General features: G+C 43.7%; 3 long non-coding RNA genes across 3 annotated transcripts; all 3 read right to left on the reverse strand.

The window, feature by feature from the left end:
- Positions 1-4192: 4192 nt before the first annotated feature.
- On the reverse strand, positions 4193-6848 carry LOC139838417 (uncharacterized). The gene is made up of 3 exons (XR_011754888.1): positions 6644-6848; positions 6353-6538; positions 4193-5865 (listed from the first exon to the last, which is right to left on the reverse strand). It is a non-coding gene; the product is annotated as an uncharacterized lncRNA (long non-coding RNA).
- Positions 6849-10177: 3329 nt separating this feature from the next.
- LOC139829964 (uncharacterized) lies at positions 10178-12067 on the reverse strand. The gene is made up of 4 exons (XR_011754006.1): positions 11376-12067; positions 11015-11287; positions 10724-10909; positions 10178-10236 (listed from the first exon to the last, which is right to left on the reverse strand). It is a non-coding gene; the product is annotated as an uncharacterized lncRNA (long non-coding RNA).
- Positions 12068-13344: 1277 nt separating this feature from the next.
- LOC139838418 (uncharacterized) lies at positions 13345-17437 on the reverse strand. The gene is made up of 3 exons (XR_011754889.1): positions 14853-17437; positions 13554-14759; positions 13345-13441 (listed from the first exon to the last, which is right to left on the reverse strand). It is a non-coding gene; the product is annotated as an uncharacterized lncRNA (long non-coding RNA).
- Between the last annotated feature and the right edge of the window lie 107 nt (positions 17438-17544).

Below are 17544 nucleotides of genomic sequence, written 5' to 3' on the forward strand. Positions count from 1 at the left end.
TTTCCTCATATCTTCATCATTTAATTTAATCATACCCCTTTTCTTCAATATTGGTGTCGGGGTTGGTTCAGGTGTAGACCAATCATCATGATTCCGGCCTATTCTAGCCAATAATTCTTCAGCGTTGTCTGGAGTTCTTTTCCTGAAAACACAACCAGCACAACTATCCAGGTATGCCCTAGACTCAATGGTTAGTCCACTATAAAATATATCAAGTAAATCATGCTTTTCCAAATCATGTTCAGTCCGAGCTCTAATAAGAGAGCAAAATCTAGCCCAAGCCTCAGGAAATTTCTCTCCATCTTCCTGATCAAAGTTATAAATTCTCTGCAAAGCAATATGTTGAGCACTAGCAGGAAAATATTTCCGGAAGAAAACATAGAGCAATTCTTTTGGGCTATTAATAGAATCAGGTGGCAAACTATTATACCAAGTTTTAGCATCATCCTTTAATGAGAAAGGGAAAATTTTAGCAACGAAATAAGTACGCTTCTTAACATCATCAGAAAACAAGCTACTAAGAGTAGATAGCTCAATCATGTGTTCTACAGCACTTTTTTTTTCAGTACCACAAAAAGGTGTTTTCTCAACAATAGATATATGAGATAGATCAAGAGAAAAATCATAGTCCTTATCCTTAATGTTTATAGGAGATGTGGCAAATTTGGGATCAGGAGACAGTTTATATCTAACAGTATGTTGTGCAAGCAACTTTTTAATTTTTCTTGCATCAGTAGTAGCATTGCATTTATCAATAAAATCATCATCAAGTTCTACATAATCTTCATCAAGATCATCACTAGAGTATTCAACAGACTCGGGTAAATTAATAGGTGTAGCAGCATTTTCATTAGGAGTTTCAGTACTTTCAATTTGTCTAGACCTAGCAATCGTAGCATCTAGAAAAGATCCCAATGAACCATCATTATCAAGCACAGCAGAAGCATCATCAAAATTATGAGAGGAATTTTCAGATCTAGCAGAAGTACCAGCATGTGAAGCTTATGGTGGTGAAACAAGTTTATCTATCACAGATGGTGAATTAAGAGCAGCAGAGGTACTCAGAGTTGTACCTTTTCTTGTAGTGGATGGTAATATAGCGACTTTAGGATCGCGAGGTTTACCCATGATGGAGAATTTGCAGCGAACAATATCAATCCAAGTGAACTTGCAAATAAAGCTATGCTCCCCGGCAACGGCGCCAGAAAATAGTCTTGATGACCCACAAGTATAGGGGATCGCATCAGTCTTCGAGGGAAGTAAAACCCAATTTATTGATTCGACACAAGGGGAGACAAAGAATACTTGTAAGCCTTAACAGCGGAGTTGTCAATTCAGCTGCACCTGGAAACAGACCTGCTCGCAAGAGTTTATCAGTAGTAACAGTTTTATAGCAGTAGCAGTGGTGAAATAACAGCAGCAGAGTAACAAAGACAGCAGTAGTGATTATAGTAAACAGCAGGATTAAAATACTGTAGGCACAGGGATGGATGAACGGGCGTTGCATGGATGAGAGAAACTCATGTAACAATCAAGGCAGGGCATTTGCAGATAATAATAAAACGGTATCCAAGTACTAATCAATCAATAGGCATGTGTTCCATATTTAGTCGTACGTGCTCGCAATGAGAAACTTGCACAACATCTTTTGTCCTACCAGCCGGTGGCAGCCGGGCCTCTAGGGAATCTACTGGAAATTAAGGTACTCCTTTTAATAGAGCACTGGAGCAAAGCATTAACACTCCGTGAACACATGTGATCCTCATATCACCGCCTTCCCCTTCGGTTGTCCCAATTTCTGTCACTATGGGGCCTCGGGTTCCGGACAACAATACGTGTATACAACTTGTAGGTAAGATCATAAAGCAATGAATATCATCATGAATTGATAACATGTTCAGATCTGAGATCATGGCACTCGGGCCCTAGTGACAAGCATTAAGCATAACAAGTTGCAACAATATCATAAAAGTACCAATTACGGACACTAGGCACTATGCCCTAATAATCTTATGCTATTACATGACCAATCTCATCCAATCCCTACCATCCCCTTCAGCCTACAGCGGGGGAATTACTCACACATGGATGGGGGAAACATGGCTGGTCGATGGAGACGCGTCGGTGGTGATGATGGCGATGATCTCCTCCAATTCCCCGTCCCGGCGGAGTGCCAGAACGGAGTTTCTGGTCCCGAGACGGAGTTTCGCGACGGTGGCGGCGTACTGGATGTCTTCTGGCGATTTCTTCTAACCCCCCGTGCGTTTTTAGGTCGAAGGCGTTAAGTAGTCCAGAGGAGGGCGTCGGAGGCCGGCCGAGGGGGCCACACAGTAGGGCGGCGCGGCCCCCTCCTGGGCCGCGCCGGCCTAGTTTGTGGGGGCCTCGGGCCTCCACCTGGCTTGCCCTTCTGGCTCCGTCAATCTTCTGGAAAAATAAGACCTTTGGCATAAATTCCGAGGATTTTCCTGAAAGTTTGATTTCTGCACAAAAACGAGACACCAGAGCAGTTCTGCTGAAAACAGCGTTAGTCCGTGTTAGTTGTATCCAAAATACACAAATTAGAGGCAAAACAATAGCAAAAGTGTTCGGAAAAGTAGATACGTTTTGGACGTATCACTTATGCATTCCTCGAGAGTTCCAACTTAGGAGTTTCATTGCGACCGGACAGACCCCTTGTTGGAGTCCGCCGATCCTCTAGAATTGTTTGATCTCACACCATCCTTCTTTGGCCTCTTTGTTCTGTCATTTTAAAGACCCCCTCCTACTCCTGGCTCCAGCGGTGGAGTATTATCCAGAGCCATTGCATTGGGATCCTCTGTCTGACCCTCCCTGGGAGGTAGTGAATCACCACTAGGAACTTCCTCCTCAAAAACTAAGCCTTTCTTTGCTGCCAAACCAGATTGATCCCCATGTTTAGCTAGAACACCTGTCTTGATCGGACTCGTCCCCGTGTCCTCCAATTCAGCATTAGTGTCTTTTGGGTTTTGCATTGCATTGAATCTCCAGCTGATGTTAGCATCACGGCCAATCATACCACGACCTCTGCCTAGCTGATCCCGTCCTCGTCCGCCTCCAAAACCCCCTCTGTTCCCATTCGAAGATCGGCCAAACCAAGTTTCAAAATCTGCGTTGATAAATTCCCCCCACTTGAAAGTACTCTCGTCATGCTCTCCAGTACCGCACTCAGTATGTATATGCCCAAACAAACCACAAACCCCACCGAATTTAGGGATCTTCTCGTATTTGACAGCATAAAATTCTCGTTGGCCATCACGAGATATAGTCACCACCCTTGCAAGTGGTTTCCGCACATCCAGGCGAACTCTGACTCTGACAAAGTTTCCAACGCCTTGTACCTTCAGTTCAATAGAGACGAACTTCCCAACTTTCTTCTCTACCAGGTTTTTAACCAACCCCTTATTCCTGTATCCGATCGGCAGTTTATGAATATGTATCCAAACTGTAATGAAGTTAAGATCAATAGAATCGATCGCCGCCAGGCCATCATAAGCTTCAATCGAAACCGCATTTTGTCGGAATAACCATGGGCCCCCTTGCTCAATCTTGATCCAATCGCCCAAGCAAGAACATTGTATGGACAAAAGCTTGTCCTCCAGGGGGTAAAGATGATCTCCTTCGCCGGGCTCCAAGCAACACGCATGTGTTGCTCGAAGGTTTGCGGGCTAAACGGATTTGCGGTATGAACCCTAGCTAAAGCTGTCCACTTCATACCTTCTTTTGGGACGTCGGTTGTATCCTCGAAGACTAGATCATCGATCTCCTCCTCATCAATACCCAAACGCATAAGCATGTCATCCAGGTTTCCTTGTTTCTGTGTCCCCAATCCCGATCCCGACGCGGGGGTCGTCGCACTTGCTTGAGGGGAAGCCATCATCCGGCTCTGAGAGAGAACGCCCTTGATCAGATCGCAGCAGAGGAGAAACTCCAGGCCAACGCAGAGCCGACGCAGAGGCACGATAACCCTAGTCTCCTTGCGATCGCCCGATCGCCAGACGTCTAGGTCAGAAAAAAAAGCAGAAAGAAATGTGACGCCCCAAAACCGGTACCATGAGGATCCCAGCGAATCCGCCGAAATCCGCACGATATCGATTTTAGGAGACGCACCACCAAGCGCCCCGTACACGCTGAAGCATGCACGCGATGCGGGTGGAATCAATCACGAGCAGTAACATTACAACAGGATTACAATAGAGCCCACAAGATACAGATATATTACAACAACGACTCCAACGAGTCAAAATACAAATAGATACATACAAAGATCCAAATCATACAGAAGATCAAATACATCCGAGTACGGACAAGATACAAATTGGACTAAGAGTCCTGAAGATAACCAAGTGGCGTCCATAACCCTGCCCAGGCCAAGCCGGAAGGGTAACCCTTGCTAACGTCGTCTTCATCGAACATATCTTCATACCTGCCCGGTTATATCCCGTAGAAGCAGCAATAAGTACGGGTTCGTACTTAACAAGACTTCAAGACGTATAAGCATTCGTCAACCAGTCGTCCTTTGTACTTGAGGCACGCAGGGGACTTAGAGGACGCAAGAGGAACGTCATAGGCAATATGGTGGGGTTAAGCGACAGCGCGCAAGCACTAAAAAAAACCTATAGAGACACTCTACAACATTCGTCTAAACAGAGAAGGTGAGAGAGCGTAACTAACAGTTCTATACTCTGCAAACATAACACAGCCAATGTGTTCCCCCTTCGCCAAGAAGTACTTGCAAAGGCACTCACACGGTTGTCAAGTTTTAACCAGTTATTATTAGAGTTGTGCTAACTTACTACACAAGTTATTATGATTGAAACAACAGGTGTAAGTTGTCTATGGTCGAGTCATACAGCTCCAAGTCGTCCATAACCGCGGACGCGGCTTATCGATAAGATTTTACCCTGCAGGGGTGCCCAAATGTGCCCACACGCACGATCAACCCACTTGCGATAGGTGGATATAACGACTCGCACTCTCCTTCACGACAACAATGTCCAGGAAGCCACCTAACCAAGTTGAACCCGAATCGAAGTCCGGCCGTATCTCCGAAACGGACCTAGCTATTGCGTGCACGGCTTCCGAGGGTCAAAACACACACAGGGGCGAATGACCCGCTTCAGCATGCGATAAACGCTCAGGCCGCAAACCTATACGTGCATACCAGAAACAAGGGATACAAGGCTCACTGGGCTTCCCAAAATAAATAAGTAACAGGCTGGCATGCACGCAAACAACAAATGGTGAAACATTGCAAACTAGTTGTGGCCACTGGACAAAGCTGTAGATTCCGGCAGTGGTCGAGGGGATACACAGAAACATACCCACGTGTGGTTAGAGCGCTCAGTCTCGGAACAGATAACAAGAACTCGGGGTCCTAAGATATTTAGGAAACACAAGTGAGCCGTCATAAAACGAGCAACTGACCCACCGATGCCTCCGCTAACAACTATTAACAAGTAACCATGATACCCTCAACAGATATATCCATAAACAATGTGTCATGATTCCCAACTGATAACCCGATAAGATAGCGGTAACGGTAACGAGGTATAAACAGCACTAGCATGCACTACGACTCGCAAGGCAGACCCGATAATCAAATAATAGCTGTAGGTGGTTGGTGGAGGCAATATAGGCTGCTTGAGGTAACAAGTGGAAGGGACACGTGACAAGAACGCAACTTAAAGCTAGCATAAGGAAGAAGGCAAAATAAAATAGGTGAGCGACTTCTGCAGGGGCAGAAGTATAGGGGAAATGCTTGCCTGTTAAAGCTTGCCGAGGAACATCCGGAGAACTTGTCGTATCTCACCACACCACTTCGTGATCCTATCCGGGAAGAAGCAAATGCTGGAACACACAACGGATGCAATTCTTACAACTACGGAGAAGAATCGGCATGCTCCAGATATGATATGCATGCATGACATGGCAAGGATGATGCGATGCACTTATCCAATTTAAGCGGAATCGGAATCCCGGACAAACAAATTAGGTTAGAGTTGCATTATCTACCGACAAAGTTAAAGGTTGTTTAACATGGCATAGCATGGCAGGGGTGAGCTACTTCAATATTAAGCGGAGCGGGGGAAACCTTAGGTGGATATCCGAAATACTCCGCATGTTATGTGAGGTGAAATGCACAAACTATCACATCACGACATGATGCAAGATGCACACAGGTGTATGGATGTCATATTCATGTTCCTCATATTATTCTAATAAAAATAGATATATCATTTGTTTTATTTGGATTTGTAGTTTGAGAGTTATGTGAATAACAGATTTATAAAAGAGTAAGGATTATAACAGTGATAAGAATGGGCTGATGCTGGACCTGCAACGTTGTTGGAGAGGAGCAACGAAACTGGGCCAGAACTTGGGCTGAAACAGCGACCGAGAGGCGCAGGCGATGGGCTGCATCGACGGATCGGAATGGCGAAAAAAAAAGTGCGCCCAGCTGGAATTGAACCCAGCACCTCATAGTGAATATTCAGCGACCCAAACCATCTGGGCAGTGCTGCTGATCTTGTACAGAATGGAAGCAGTCAGGGATTTGAATAAACGTCGCCGGAATACATGGATTAAGGAACAAAAAGGTGGAATTTGGTCCTGTAGGGATTCGAACCTGGGTCGATCTGGTTAAGGATGACGGAACCAGCCACTGAGCTAGATCGATGTTGCTGTTTAGGACGGGAAGCATCGGTACAAAATAAGGAGAAACAGGCAGACGAGCTTGCACGCGTCTGTCCATGGCGGAGACTCAGGTCAAGTTCGATCCGGCGATTCACAGCGAACTAGGACGGGGAAGTTGGCGTCGGGGATGCGCCTCAACGCGGGAATCTGATGGTGGCAGCGTGAAGTCCAGGGGACCCGTGGAGATCCGCCGGCGACGAGCTCTGCGGTGGTGGAGAGAGGTCAACGTGGGCAGAACAACTGAGAACGAATTGGAAGGAGATAAGGAGTCTCGGAGGTGCGCGTGGTTACCAGGAACATGTTGGTGATGTCGAGGTCGCCGGGGAAAGACTACGCCGGCCGGAATCGGAGAAGAAGCTCGGCGACCGACGCGGAGAATCGGCGACACTGCGCTCGAATTACAGGGTATTAGCTCGATTCCTTGCACCCAAAGATAGAGGACGACGAGGCGGTTCCAACGGTGGCGGCGGCGAGGCTTGGGGTGGACGGAGATGGCGGATCGGCGAGGAGGAAGGCGCGGTACTGTGGGGTTTCTCCTTCTCGTTTTGCTTGCAGGAAGGGAAAGAAAGGGGAGGGATGGAGGAGACGTGTGCCAGGAGGAGGTGCAGCTGGAGATGCCGTGGTCCAGGGATAAAGGCAAGGCCAAGGGGAGGTTCATCTGGTGAGAAGGGGAGCTCAGGCTCGCTGCGTGACGGGGAAGGCGACAAGGAAAAGAAAAGGAGGATGAGGTCGAAGCGTTACGAGCCAAGAAGAGGTGGCCTTGGGCCAGGCCAGAGGAAAAAATGGGAAGAGAGAGATGGGCCTCCAGCGAAGAAGAAAAAGGCTACAGCCTGAAGCAGGCCAGAGGAGGGAAAAAGGGGATGAGCCCGGGAAGGATAGCTGTTAGGGGTTTTACCTTTTCCTTTTAATTAACCATTTGAAATTAGATTCAATTCTGTTTTGAATATTGAGGAATAAGAGTGAGATTCAAAAACTAGTTTACAAAATATTTAATTTATTTGTAACCAAACCAAAACACATTATATTCAAGAACTTCTTTGTTGGAAAAATATTAATTATAAAATAGGTAATATGAGGGGAGGGAGATTAGGGTTTTATTTAAATTGAAAGATAAGGGAGGTTTTATAAAATAGTTTTATTTAATAAAAACATAGATGACATGATGCATGATGTCATGATGATGCATAAAAGAGAAAATAACAAACAAATCTAATAAGGGGGTTTTCCTGGGTCGCTACAATCGACACCACTAACAAGGAACCTCGCCCCGAGGTTCCACGTCAACCTAAGGGGGGAGTTGGTTAAACTATCGGGTCTTCATGCATCGTGTAGATCATCGCGACACCACTAACAAGAGTTCTTGCTCCATGTTGAACGGCGACACCACCAACAAGAAGTCGTTCTTCCGATGACGATGATTCGCTTCTGTCGGATCCTCCAAAGATCAGACCTAATAGGTGAGGGGCAAAGATCGTCCAACCCGCGTAGAGACCTAAGACTCAGAGAAGCCGATAAGAGAAGATTCAAAACTCGCAAAGGTAAGATGAGAAAGAATATAGATAAGGAGAAAAATTCAGAGCTAATCAGAACTATCAAACGATTTTTTTTTAAAATAGTTTTGACACTAGACACAAGAACGTCCGTTGGCAAGGTTAACCTACAGGCTGGACTAGTGGGGTACCGTCAACCTGAGGCTCTGATACCAACTTGTGACGCCCCAAAACCGGTACCATGAGGATCCCAGCGAATCCGCCGAAATCCGCACGATATCGATTTTAGGAGACGCACCACCAAGCGCCCCGTACACGCTGAAGCATGCACGCGATGCGGGTGGAATCAATCACGAGCAGTAACATTACAACAGGATTACAATAGAGCCCACAAGATACAGATATATTACAACAACGACTCCAACGAGTCAAAATACAAATAGATACATACAAAGATCCAAATCATACAGAAGATCAAATACATCCGAGTACGGACAAGATACAAATTGGACTAAGAGTCCTGAAGATAACCAAGTGGCGTCCATAACCCTGCCCAGGCCAAGCCGGAAGGGTAACCCTTGCTAACGTCGTCTTCATCGAACATATCTTCATACCTGCCCGGTTATATCCCGTAGAAGCAGCAATAAGTACGGGTTCGTACTTAACAAGACTTCAAGACGTATAAGCATTCGTCAACCAGTCGTCCTTTGTACTTGAGGCACGCAGGGGACTTAGAGGACGCAAGAGGAACGTCATAGGCAATATGGTGGGGTTAAGCGACAGCGCGCAAGCACTAAAAAAAACCTATAGAGACACTCTACAACATTCGTCTAAACAGAGAAGGTGAGAGAGCGTAACTAACAGTTCTATACTCTGCAAACATAACACAGCCAATGTGTTCCCCCTTCGCCAAGAAGTACTTGCAAAGGCACTCACACGGTTGTCAAGTTTTAACCAGTTATTATTAGAGTTGTGCTAACTTACTACACAAGTTATTATGATTGAAACAACAGGTGTAAGTTGTCTATGGTCGAGTCATACAGCTCCAAGTCGTCCATAACCGCGGACGCGGCTTATCGATAAGATTTTACCCTGCAGGGGTGCCCAAATGTGCCCACACGCACGATCAACCCACTTGCGATAGGTGGATATAACGACTCGCACTCTCCTTCACGACAACAATGTCCAGGAAGCCACCTAACCAAGTTGAACCCGAATCGAAGTCCGGCCGTATCTCCGAAACGGACCTAGCTATTGCGTGCACGGCTTCCGAGGGTCAAAACACACACAGGGGCGAATGACCCGCTTCAAGATGCGATAAACGCTCGGGCCGCAAACCTATACGTGCATACCGAAACAAGGGATACAAGGCTCTTTGGGCTTCCCAAAATAAATAAATGAGGTGGCATGCACGCAAACAACAAATGTTGAAACATTGCAAACTAGTTGTGGCCACCTTTGGACAAAGCTGTAGATTAAGAAAGGTGGTCGAGGGGAGACCCAGAAACATACCCACGTGTGGTTAGAGCGCTCAGTCTCGGAACAGATAACAAGAACTCGGGGTCCTAAGATATTTAGGAAACACAAGTGAGCCGTCATAAAACGAGCAACTGACCCACCGATGCCTCCGCTAACAACTATTAACAAGTAACCATGATACCCTCAACAGATATATCCATAAACAATGTGTCATGATTCCCAACTGATAACCCGATAAGATAGCGGTAACGGTAACGAGGTATAAACAGCACTAGCATGCACTACGACTCGCAAGGCAGACCCGATAATCAAATAATAGCTGTAGGTGGTTGGTGGAGGCAATATAGGCTGCTTGAGGTAACAAGTGGAAGGGACACGTGACAAGAACGCAACTTAAAGCTAGCATAAGGAAGAAGGCAAAATAAAATAGGTGAGCGACTTAGCGAGGGCGAGAAGTATAGGAAAATGCTTGCTGTTAAAGCTTGCTGAGGAACATAGGAGAACTTGTCGTATCTCACCACACCACTTCGTGATCCTATCCGGGAAGAAGCAAATGCTGGAACACACAACGGATGCAATTCTTACAACTACGGAGAAGAATCGGCATGCTCCAGATATGATATGCATGCATGACATGGCAAGGATGATGCGATGCACTTATCCAATTTAAGCGGAATCGGAATCCCGGACAAACAAATTAGGTTAGAGTTGCATTATCTACCGACAAAGTTAAAGGTTGTTTAACATGGCATAGCATGGCAGGGGTGAGCTACTTCAATATTAAGCGGAGCGGGGGAAACCTTAGGTGGATATCCGAAATACTCCGCATGTTATGTGAGGTGAAATGCACAAACTATCACATCACGACATGATGCAAGATGCAAACAGGTGTATGGATGTCATATTCATGTTCCTCATATTATTCTAATAAAAATAGATATATCATTTGTTTTATTTGGATTTGTAGTTTGAGAGTTATGTGAATAACAGATTTATAAAAGAGTAAGGATTATAACAGTGATAAGAATGGGCTGATGCTGGACCTGCAACGTTGTTGGAGAGGAGCAACGAAACTGGGCCAGAACTTGGGCTGAAACAGCGACCGAGAGGCGCAGGCGATGGGCTGCATCGACGGATCGGAATGGCGAAAAAAAAAGTGCGCCCAGCTGGAATTGAACCCAGCACCTCATAGTGAATATTCAGCGACCCAAACCATCTGGGCAGTGCTGCTGATCTTGTACAGAATGGAAGCAGTCAGGGATTTGAATAAACGTCGCCGGAATACATGGATTAAGGAACAAAAAGGTGGAATTTGGTCCTGTAGGGATTCGAACCTGGGTCGATCTGGTTAAGGATGACGGAACCAGCCACTGAGCTAGATCGATGTTGCTGTTTAGGACGGGAAGCATCGGTACAAAATAAGGAGAAACAGGCAGACGAGCTTGCACGCGTCTGTCCATGGCGGAGACTCAGGTCAAGTTCGATCCGGCGATTCACAGCGAACTAGGACGGGGAAGTTGGCGTCGGGGATGCGCCTCAACGCGGGGAATCTGATGGTGGCAGCGTGAAGTCCAGGGGACCGCCGGAGATCCGCCGGCGACGAGCTCCTGCGGTGGTGGAGAGAGGTCAACGTGGGCAGAACAACTGAGAACGAATTGGAAGGAGATAAGGAGTCTCGGAGGTGCGCGTGGTTACCAGGAACATGTTGGTGATGTCGAGGTCGCCGGGGAAAGACTACGCCGGCCGGAATCGGAGAAGAAGCTCGGCGACCGACGCGGAGAATCGGCGACACTGCGCTCGAATTACAGGGTATTAGCTCGATTCCTTGCACCCAAAGATAGAGGACGACGAGGCGGTTCCAACGGTGGCGGCGGCGAGGCTTGGGGTGGACGGAGATGGCGGATCGGCGAGGAGGAAGGCGCGGTACTGTGGGGTTTCTCCTTCTCGTTTTGCTTGCAGGAAGGGAAAGAAAGGGGAGGGATGGAGGAGACGTGTGCCAGGAGGAGGTGCAGCTGGAGATGCCGTGGTCCAGGGATAAAGGCAAGGCCAAGGGGAGGTTCATCTGGTGAGAAGGGGAGCTCAGGCTCGCTGCGTGACGGGGAAGGCGACAAGGAAAAGAAAAGGAGGATGAGGTCGAAGCGTTACGAGCCAAGAAGAGGTGGCCTTGGGCCAGGCCAGAGGAAAAAATGGGAAGAGAGAGATGGGCCTCCAGCGAAGAAGAAAAAGGCTACAGCCTGAAGCAGGCCAGAGGAGGGAAAAAGGGGATGAGCCCGGGAAGGATAGCTGTTAGGGGTTTTCTGCTTTTCCTTTTAATTAACCATTTGAAATTAGATTCAATTCTGTTTTGAATATTGAGGAATAAGAGTGAGATTCAAAAACTAGTTTACAAAATATTTAATTTATTTGTAACCAAACCAAAACACATTATATTCAAGAACTTCTTTGTTGGAAAAATATTAATTATAAAATAGGTAATATGAGGGGAGGGAGATTAGGGTTTTATTTAAATTGAAAGATAAGGGAGGTTTTATAAAATAGTTTTATTTAATAAAAACATAGATGACATGATGCATGATGTCATGATGATGCATAAAAGAGAAAATAACAAACAAATCTAATAAGGGGGTTTTCCTGGGTCGCTACAAGAAACAAGCAGCCGCCCGAGTACATCCGTGCACTAGTTGTCCATACAAGTGATAAGCAATACTAATTCTATGACCAACTCCAATATAATAGTAAAGTTGATGTGGTTTGATACGTCTCCAACGTATCTATAATTTCTTATGTTCCATGCTAGTTTTATGACAATAATTACATGTTTTATATACACTTTATATCATTTTTATGCATTTTCCGGGACTAACCTATTAACAAGATGCCGATGCGCCAGTTCTGTTTTCTGCTGTTTTTGGTTTCAGAAATTCTACACAAGAAATATTCTTGGAATTGGACCCCACGAAGACAGAAGTCAATATTTTGCCGAGACGGACCCAGAGAGCCAGAGAAGGGCTAGAGGGGGGCCAAGGGCCCCCCACCCCATAGGGCGGCGCGACTGGGTCCACTGTCGCGCCCAGGTGTGGGGAGCCCACCCCCTAGCTCCCCCGACGCTGCCTCTTCGCCTATATATTCGTTCGTATCGGAAAACCCTAGTACCGAGAGCCAAAATACGAGAAAACTTCCAGAGACGCCGCCGCCGTCAACCCCATCTAGGGGGGTTCTGAAGATCTCCTCCGGCACCCTGCCAGAGAGGGGAATCATCACCGGAGGGCTCTACATCACCATGCCCGCCTCCGGACTGATGCGTGAGTAGTTCATCCTTGGACTATGGGTCCATAGCAGTAGCTAGATGGTTGTCTTCTCCTATTGTGCCATCATGTTTAGATCTTGTGAGCTGCCTATTGATACGTCTCAAACGTATCTATAATTTCTTATGTTCCATGCTAGTTTTATGACAACTAGATTTAGATGTGCGCCTTGGCGCACGATCCCGTGAGACTCGTTCCATTGGAAAATGATAATAAATCTTCTTACATTTTACAATGTAAGAAACCACGCTAAATTACAAACAGAGAAACAAACATTTATATACAACCATGGAACGGGAGGAAAATACATTGTAGCAACTAAAATTTGTTGATTCTACTGCGAGAAACAAAAGCAAGGAACAAAGGCAATGTATTGTCACAGCATGGTCTTTAGAAATCACGGAACAAAGAAAATGTAAATCTAATTAGAGCTTGTATCACCAACAGTTAACACCGCTGCAAATAAAAAGATATATCAATGAATAGTCAATTGGGAATCGAGACAACACAAGTAAACACAAGTAAAAGACTAATTCATGTTCAAAACACATTAAAGCTACACATGTACCTTGGCGTTGCAATGTACTTGTGGCGTACCGGGTTCATCTCGCTGACACTATTTTCGTTTTTCAGTTGTCAGTCTTATCATATGGGAACTTTTGAAAGCTGAATCTGTTATGTTCTTATAAATTATTCAATTACATCTTCACTTATTAGATCTAATTACAAACATACAAATAGAATGATCTCCTTACAGACAACCTGTGGACATTTATCTGAGTGTGAATGCCAATAATTTTATAGTTAACAAAAATATTTAAACTATTCAACTACTGGAAATTGGGCAGTTCATGGCATGCCATACCATCTGTATTGAACAATGAAGTTACATGGCATCGACTAAGAAAATAGTGGCCATTCAATTAAGAATTGAAGTTATACTACTTACTGTCACTAATTACACATACATTTGAAATAACGGCTACTATCTTCTCCAAGGATGCATCATGCACAAACATTAATATGTTTTCTACACAACTAATGTGAAGAGAGACATTGTAATGCATGTAGTTGGTTGATAGTTATTTCTTCACCACTGTTAAAAATGGCTAACCCAAGCAAGGAAGACGATGCTGAAATTTGAATGAAACTATTATATCTAACTATTGCATCCAAAGCCTCTAAAATTCGAAACACGATTCGTTGATAGTTATTTGTTCAGCACCATTTAAAATGGCTAACCCAAGCAAGGAAGCTTTATAAGTTTTTGTAGTAAGAAACATTGTAATGCAGACTTTCCATATCTTCTCTACCAGGACATCGAGAAGATGCTCAGACAAAGCCTCTCTGTTTAGTGGTCATGAGAACAATTATATATTACAGTTCTTACAGTTTGTTATGGAGAATCAAAAAACACAATCATAGTGCTCTACTAATAGTCAAAATAGAACAAACAACGCCAATCAAATACATGTGGGATAATAGTCACTGAACTAAATTTGTATATAGGGTGTCAGCAGCACATCTCACATAATGTCATGCTCCATACAGGAAGTTCAGAGCAGATTGAAGGAATGATAAGTAGTGCACCCAATCTATTGAATTGGAATTTGAAGTGGAGGGTGCACAACATCAGGTCAGAACTACTAAAACATCTAAGCAGTGGTGTGACTACTGCATAATCAAGAACAAAAGTAATAAAAAAGCTAACCTCATTTAACTGACTTCCACCATACTCTGTTTTCTCATGGACCAAGATCTCTAAAAATGAAACCTATGATTTGAAATCATTGAAGCATCAATAACTCAAGTATAGCACCGAATAATATAGAGAGAAAAAACTACAGCGAATCAACAACGGGCTCACCCTGGGCAATAGGTATTCGTACACTGACAGCCGTGCACGACGGAGGCGGAAGAGCTCAGACCTGCATCTCTCCATAAACTGCAGGCAGTAGCAAGGAAGGAATGATGAGCTGGCTGAAAGTGCATACCAGATCAGATGCTGCTGCAAGTCAAAAATCGACATGGATTCACCATCAGGACAACCAAGTGTACCCGAGCAACAAGCAAACAAAGGGAGGATCAAGCTGGTTTGAGATTAGATGAGTAAGTAGGAATGCATCCCATATCTTAAAAAACAATGCCTAAAAAAATAAAATGATATTATGAACACCACATACTGGAAACAACTGGAGTCTAACACAGATAAACAAAGGTGTGGTCTGCATCATTAACAATCAATGATATCTCAATCCACAATGTAATATAAAATTCTTTCGTGCATAGTCCATGAAAAGATAAGAATCTGCAAGCATCATCGTTTTAAACATATACAATAAAATTAGGCTGCTATTATTTATGAATTAACATGGAGGAAGTATCCACTAATATAGAATATCCAATGATGTTGCAAAGACATGAAGAAATGGGAAAATGAAGAGAAATATCACTTGTGCTTACTGTAGTGCAAATTCTGGAAGCAATTGAAGCAAACAACTAATGTCGTTTATCCCAGGTACTTGTCAAGAACACTGTATCACGCCTACAAAATGCATACATAGAAGCAACCAACATATATACATATACAATGGCGAATTTACTCGATACAAATGTAATGACTCGCTTCATCTATAGCCCGAAAAAATTGAAAAGGTAAATCTAAGTCCAAAATAAATATTCACACCAATATTTCAAAGGACCTCAGTCAAATATATATCCAGCACTACCCTTGTCGCAATTATTTTGGTAATTGTTTGACCAAGAATTAGATTTAGTTTTATGGCACAGGGAAAACGATCTAGTTTTCGCTGAAAGTGGCCAAATAAACTTTACACAGAGAAGACACAAAAGCTATCTCCCATCTACAGGCATTCTGGTATACAGAACTTAGAATAAGCTCATGTATGTTGGTTCTCTTTTTTTTAGGCAAAACGACTGAAAAGTAACATAGCAATGTAAGAAGTGGGGAAGGCGGAATATCAACAGCTTTAGCTGTCAATAAGCATCATCCGATGGCTAATTTTTCTTCCAATGATTACAAGGCAATCTCAGGGAAAATCTTTCTAGAAAAAATGCTGAGAGTGGAGCACACATTATGGTGTGGCTTAAGGAGAAGGTAGGAAGAAAATAGTAGGAAGCACATGAGACATTTAGGTAGTTTAAATTACAAAACTTATTATTCTTTATCGTACACGCTGGAATGCCATACTAATATTTCTGTAGTCTAGATAGTACACATTGAATCCAGTATGATATGCAGAGTTACAGGCTACCTAAACTTTACTTCATATTTTGGCCTTCCATTTTATCCGCAGCTTAGGAATGTACATATTGGAGTCACAAAATATCCATGACAATACGGTACATGTATGAAAATACAGTACATTCAACCAATGTATATCCTAGAGAAACCAAATAATTCTACCACAGCGATCCAAATTATTCCACCTTGGGGATAGCAATGCTCGGTAATATTATCTAGAATTTTCCAGAAACCAACACAAAATGTCTAATCACACTGTTAAGTTAGTATTGCCTGATATCATTAGTACCTTGTAAAATAGCTTACAGTGTAATGGCTGATTAAAAAACTGCTATTTCAGCATCTGATGACAACATGCGTTTAGTTCATAGTAGAGAAGAGATAAGCATGTTGAGTAGGTTGAAGTCTATTAGTTTGTTAGGAACTTTTTTTATTCGGGGAAGTTTGTTGGGAACTTCTAAAGCCTAGTTTTTTGGGAACTTCTAAAGAGTGAAGGCATAGAGTGGTTTGCAGCAGGAACATAATGCCAAACCTTTAAAGGATGCAGAATAACCATAGTTCGAGAAGCTGTTTTGTTAAGTTCTTCTCTGATATTGCAGGTATGCTCATTTCGTCAACTTATGCACTATTGGAGGTACATGAAATTCTACATTTCGTAAGCACCAGCAAGGAAACTATAACAGATTTTAATTCTTCTGCGAAAAAACATGTAGTCATTTCTTCAATTGCTTATAGAAACAGAGTCCCTAAGTGTGTACCTGCTTTTAAATTGGTACATATCTTTAGTGATTGCCAATATATTACATCTGCTGAATAATGCAAGATAGAAATAGGGTAAACATATGGAGGTATCTCCGAAATGGCTATAGTTAGTGGCTTAGTGCTCGAATAGTAACCCATTAGCAAGAATATGAGATAGGTGAACTTTACTTTGATAACCAGCGCAAATATCTCAGAAGTGTTATCACCTCCATGCAACTAAGAACTTTAAATTCCGCAAAAAAAAAGCTAAGAACTTTAAATTAGATGGCACAAATGCATCATTTATAGATCAATTTCATAGAACAATATAGGGATTTTATTAAATGATATGCATAAAGGATAACTTAACCTTTCTCGATCATTTTTTCTTCTCCACATTAACAGATCTGTAGTGACGTAGGAAAGGTCAAAATAAAAGTAAGCGCGGGATAGTGTCATTGGCTGAATGGAAAAACATACGAAACAGTTACCTTGTCTTTTTTATTCCCTTGATAGATCAAGAAATGCAAAATCAGATGTGACAGACGGGGTA

The sequence above is a fragment of the Lolium perenne genome, chromosome 3, assembly GCF_019359855.2.
Source record: "Lolium perenne isolate Kyuss_39 chromosome 3, Kyuss_2.0, whole genome shotgun sequence".
NCBI classification, from domain to species: domain Eukaryota; kingdom Viridiplantae; phylum Streptophyta; class Magnoliopsida; order Poales; family Poaceae; genus Lolium; species Lolium perenne.